The following is a 5,979-nucleotide window of genomic DNA, read 5'->3' as shown; positions in this document are numbered from 1 at the left end:
AGTAGAAACAACGTTTTTTTTTTTTACTTTATTGTTAGAAACGAAGTTGCTCGACTGAAGGCATTTCAGTGGAAATGAACCTGTGTCCGAATTCCTGCCCTGATCCTTAACTACTAAAACCCTATATAGTGCAGAACTATATAGTTCTATATAGTTCTCTGAATTTAAAAGCAATTCAGACACCCGTGCTCAGTACTTTTTTCTTTTGGGTGTTGTTCATAACGCGCTTGACACGGAAACAAAGTGGCGCATTTTACCGCCACCACCTGGTCTGGAGGCGAACTACTCCTATTTAACGCGGAGAATGACACTTATTTGTCAGAGTAAAAACATAATAAATATGAACATTTTACAAAGACTATTTATGAATCTGCTGTGTTCTGATCATGGAAAACGTGACTGATTTATAAATAATTAAATTACAAACACTTTGGTGTTGATTTAATGTATTTGTTCATAAATAAACCCCCAAGTTATTTTTTCATGCCAATATTTATTTTGTTTTTGTGCCGCTGAACGATTAACGGGCTCTTGCAAGGAGGCATTTTTTTCTGTAGTTTTCTTACACCTTACTGAAAATGGCTTTGAAAATGAATCTGTCCGTGTTCCTGGCAATAATTCAACCGTTTTTCGTGAGATCAAACTGAAAACGAGCAGATATGCAGCATCACAGGACGGCAAGGACAAGCAGACATCTCAGAAGATTTCCTCTGGATGCCCTGACCAGACAGAATAACTTGTGAGTTAAACTTAAAGCTTTTTTTTTAGTTAAACTTAAACTTTAACTTAAACTTTGTTACTAATCATGCTCAAGGTTACACAGTCTGCTGGGTAAGAGTTTAACATTCTTTTTCAAGTGAGTTGTGTAGTCCAATTACATGAAACACTTGTGAGTTCAAAGTTTAGAATTTTTTATTCAGAGTCAAACCATATCACTTGTTTTAAACAAAAACAAAACAAAAACTTTCATTTTTAAAAGTTTAAATGAAAATCCAAAAACCCAGCCAAATAAAAACCACGAGATTTTCCAGAATTAATAAATACTTCATAATCTAAAATGTAAGACATCAAAATAAATAGAAACATTAAAAAAACGTGATTTAATTTCCTCAATGAAATAATTAATGTTGCATTTTCCAGGGTCTTCCACGTCTCTACTGCTTTACCAACACAAAGGTGTCTGTCCTGGCCCTTTACGCTGACGGTCAGTCCGACACAAGACTGGATTTTCGGTTGACCCGCAGGACCATCGAGCATCTGGGTCGATGGTCCTGAAGCATCAGCTTCGGGTTCCTCACACTCTGGGGGGTCACAGGAGACTGACGTCCTGGTGTTTCTTTTCTGGCTGGCGTGTGGCACATCTTACAGTGTGGTAGCCAGAGTCTTTGACATGACACGGTCCACCGTGAGCGATGTTGTCCACAGGACGGCAGACCGCATCCTCCAGCTGATGAGCAGGGTCACCCAGCTTCCCAGTGGGAATGAACTACCATAAGTCGCCTCTGGATTTTAGCAGCTCGCTTGGTCTTTCTCCTTCCAAAGGGTCACAAGGAGCATTGATGGCTGCCACATAAGAATAAAGGCCCTAAAAGAAAATGCAGCTTGTTATTTTAACAGGAAGCTTTTTTATTCCATTAAAATGCATGCTGTATGTGACTCTAATGCCAAATTTATAGATATTTTTGTTGGGAATCCAGGATCAATCCATGATTCACGGGTTCTACGTAAAAGCCCAATTTATGTAAATCAAACAAACCCACCTGAAGGATCCTTTTGGGTGATGGTGGGTATCCCTGCATTGCACATCCCATCATGCTGCTGACACCCTACAGGGAACCCATGAGGAATGCCATTGAGGCAGTTACAACCAGAACCACTCCAGAACACGCTCTGTTGTGAAGAGAGCATTTGGCATGATAAAGATGAGGAGGAGAGCAATATTTCTGGGGGCACTGGAAGTAAAACCAACCTTTGCAATGAAAATCATTGCCTGCAGTTCAATTCTGCACATTCTGTGCATCAGCAAAGGCGACTGCTTAGCCACAGATGTTGAGCCACAGCAGGACAACACCAGGAACATGCAGGACGAGCAGAGTCACGTCTGTCTGCAAGGACAAATCTTTGCTTTCCTTTCAGCTCCAACTGTGACACACATGACTCTAGAAGACCAGGATTATTGTTAACATGTATAAAAATAAATATTAACATATAAAACGAAATTCTAAATATGTACATCTGATATTTATATGAAAATCCTTTTAAGATTGTTAAAAATAGCTCAGATTTAAATAATACATGTAAATTATTCATTTTTGTTCATACATTTATTAAACAAATTGGAAAAACAATGGCTGCATTACATTTTAGAACAATAATTTCAACTCAAGTAAACTTAACAGACTCTCCTGTCGCTGTTCCTCCCTTCTAGCCCTTTCCTCCTCTCTCTTCTGGGTCTTTAACATAAACCTTTAACCCAGTACGACAACGATTAACCGTTTATTAAAATGAAGTCAAATCTGATCATGTGTCTCTACCCATCTGGCATGAGCTAGCTTGAAAACAAACAGGCTATCTTTCTCCATCCGCAAATGGATCGGATTTTCCTCATCCTCGTCTGTCCCTACATATATGAACACATTTAAAACATGTGTTAATACAAGTTATTAACACATGTTTTAAATGTGTTCTACGGTTAGAAGTCACTGCTTTTTGATGTAATATCTAGCGTTTGTTTTTAGCCTTCGGCGCTAATTCGCGTTAGCGTTAGCTTTAGCATTACTGAAATTGATGAGCTTCAAAACAATCTAGGTTGTTGATTGAGGAATATAACATATTAAACACATCATCTTAAGTATTTACAAATATATTTTACAACAGATACTGGATATTTTTTAATATACTTACACGTTTCGGTGGTTTTCCTTGCGCAACCGGCTGCCATTTTCGAATGATTCAGACGAATGATTATCTCGCGATAATCAGACAACTTCCGTTTCTACTGAAATGCCTTCCGTTTCTGTCGAAAATTTCGATAGTGTATGTGAGAGCATTTTCACATGTGTATGTGAGAGGATTTTCACATGTGTATGTGAGAGCATTTTCACATGTGTATGTGAGAGATTTCACATGTGTATGTGAATGAATACATTTTCAGTTGTATGTATACAAGCATTTCACTAGTGTGTGTGAGAGATTTCATGTGTTTGTGAATGCTAATTCTGAATTATGTCCTACACGGCACCTCATACATATCACGCTAAGTCGCTCTCAAAGTGGTCAGCAAAATCAAAGAGAAGACAAAAGCGAGATTTAACATAACGCCCGCAAAAACATGTTTTGTAAATGCAAAAAACGTTTTCGAAAGCAAAAAAAAGTTTGAAAGCAAAAAAAAACAAACAAACAGAATAATAAATTATTGAAAAGCAAATATTTAATATTTTCACCTGCAACTCAGAAAGTTTTGTGTGCAACTTAAAAAGTTTTGTGTGCAACTTGGTGGCAGAAATATCACACTATAACTATCCCGGCTCCAATGCCTTCTTAAAATGAGAAGATTGTAATTGTGTTGGCTCCTTTGTGAAAATAAATGTAATAATGCAAAAAGAGCTCCTCTGTTGACAACACTGTTGTTGACATCCATTGTTAACGTTAGCTACTTCAGCAAACAAAAAGTGACGTCGTTCACCGTTGAGTACTATTCTGCGCATGCGGGTCACTTCTGGGTCATTTCACAGGAGATCACAAAAATTTGCATTTAATTGGAAATGTGAACGGCCTTGCAAAAAAATCTGATTTTTAGAAAAAAATCGGAATTGAGCATTACGCCCTGCAGTGTGAACATAGCCAAAGGCTTGCTCAGACCTCTCATTCTGTGTCAATTTCTGTTGTGAAAGACATCGAAGAGTAAGGAGGAGGCATCTTGAACTTATCTTTATATGTGACAGAAATGAGCAGAGTGCTGCATCAATTTCACCTCCACAACATGTTTGCTGCATTATTTTAATGACACCAGTCCTTTGGCAAACTAACAACTCGTACAGTGCAGCAACTTGAAGACAACAACAGAGCAGAGATTCACTTCAGCAAACACAGGCACTGAGTAATCTGTTCCCAAAAGTTGGACCTCTGTCTCAGATGACCCCCCAGCCCCATCTCTGCTGTTCTCCATCGTTTCTGTCTTTCTTTGCTGTGGAAATGGTTCAGAGATAGTGTGTGCTGAGGAGCTTTCACGTTTCTTGTGGGAGCCGCTGATCAGCCTTCTGTTGCAATATCAGGAGAGTGGAGCTCAGGAAATCCCTGCTCAGAATGACCACACAGCTCCTTTTCATCAGAGTGTGGAGGAGCTTTACTTTTGAACAAGAAGGTGCTGATTCCATGCCTAAACTGCACGTGTGTCTTCATGGTGCTCCATAATGAGTTCATGGACCACAACTGGTTTGGCTTAAAACAAATCCATCTATTTTGTGACAGACTGAATAGATTTTTAATTTAGCCAACCCTGCATGACTACTAGCCCAAGCCTGTGATTCTCTTAGGCTTTGGTGGATTACAGCTGCAGACTGTGGCTCTTTGGCAGCTAAAACTCCACAAATGTTGTTCCAGCAGCCTTGAGTGCGTGAGGTGCAGAAGTGTGCCAAAGAAATGCAAAAGGACCGTGGCTCAAACATCTTTGTTCACTTAATGAAATCATTGATAGGATGTGTGTAGACTTAGTCTCTCGAGGACAGAAATTTGGCCATAATCCTGCTTATATTGCATGAAAGGCTGTTTCAAATGGAAGACATGGACTACCGCATTTTGAATCTGTCTTGGACAGACTGACATTTACAGTGAGAATGACCTGTGACCTTCTGTAAATTTTTGGTTGCACAGACCACACACATCTGCTGGTAGAAACAGTCTGAGACCATGAGGGAAAAGACCAAGCAGAGCCATCATCACTAAACAAGCTGCTAACTTCATCAGGAGGTTGTTTGATGCCAATCAGATTATAAGAAGACACAAGATTACATTTACAGCTGGATGTGATAATGCAAAGATGTAGGGCTACACTTCGGAATAATTTGGTCCTTATACTTTTTTTATTTCAATACTTTAAGTCTGAAGTTGACTGATGAATCACAGCAATGTCTGAAGGACAGCACAGTTGACCTAGAAGATTTCTGAATTCAAGAGGGAGTGACTTGTTAATGTCAAAGTTTCTGTGTGTCTGTGTGACTCTAAACTTTGGATCGGGTAAAGTAATGAGCTCAAACAATGTTCAAATATCCAAATAATCAGGAAAATGTATAAAGAAACTCTGATTTCACAAAAAGAAGATAAAAGGAGTTAAGGATCAACAGGTGTTTGAATAATTCCAAATAGATGTGTGAACTTGATTGTGGTGAAATAATCAAAGCTCTTTTAATTACAACCAATGAGTATTACATTGTGTAATGTGCAATAATGATTACTGAAATGTTTAAAGCCCAATCAATAAGATATTGATTTTCTTTACTTGATCTGCAAAAAATTTGATTTTATATTGTTTTAACATTGTGAAGCACCGTGCTCCGGGGGGGGGGCGACGCTTTCTGGCTCCTCTCTCTCTGTGTGGGGTGGGTGGTGCCGGGCCTGGGGTGTCGGCGCCTCCGGGGGTGGGGCCCCTGGGCTGGGTGGCCCTGGCCCCTTTGCTGGGGGGGGGGGGCTGGGGGACGGCTGTTTGACCACCGGGGGACAGTCTACCAGCTGTCCCCAACTTACCCCCTTCCTCATATAACCTCATATTAGGGTGAGGGGGTGGGGGGTCTAGCCTGCGATGCGCCTTGGGGGGGGGCTACTTGGCAGTGGCCCCCCTCCTATGGTTGCCGTATGGAGTGGGCCCCCCCTCTTTCGGTTTTATTTGCACCTTAGACATGTAGGGTCCTTGGTAGGGGGGGTGCTTGGACATCACTGCAAGCAAGCAGCAGATGTCCTCCTGGCACCCTACCCGCCAATTTT

At 40.4% G+C, this 5,979-nt stretch overlaps 1 long non-coding RNA gene across 1 annotated transcript; it reads right to left on the bottom strand.

Moving 5' to 3' along the window:
- Nucleotides 1-894: 894 nt before the first annotated feature.
- Nucleotides 895-3,004, bottom strand: LOC144994690 (uncharacterized). The gene is made up of 4 exons (XR_013658284.1): nucleotides 2,905-3,004; nucleotides 1,970-2,159; nucleotides 1,761-1,890; nucleotides 895-1,585 (listed from the first exon to the last, which is right to left on the bottom strand). It is a non-coding gene; the product is annotated as an uncharacterized LOC144994690 (long non-coding RNA).
- Nucleotides 3,005-5,979: the final 2,975 nt, after the last annotated feature.

Source organism: Oryzias latipes, chromosome 10 (genome assembly GCF_053564925.1).
Source record: "Oryzias latipes strain Hd-rR chromosome 10, Olatipes_Hd-rR_3.1".
In the NCBI taxonomy this organism is placed as follows: domain Eukaryota; kingdom Metazoa; phylum Chordata; class Actinopteri; order Beloniformes; family Adrianichthyidae; genus Oryzias; species Oryzias latipes.
The sequence above is the reverse complement of the archived record's forward strand: the minus strand, read 5'-3'. Positions and strand labels throughout refer to the sequence as shown.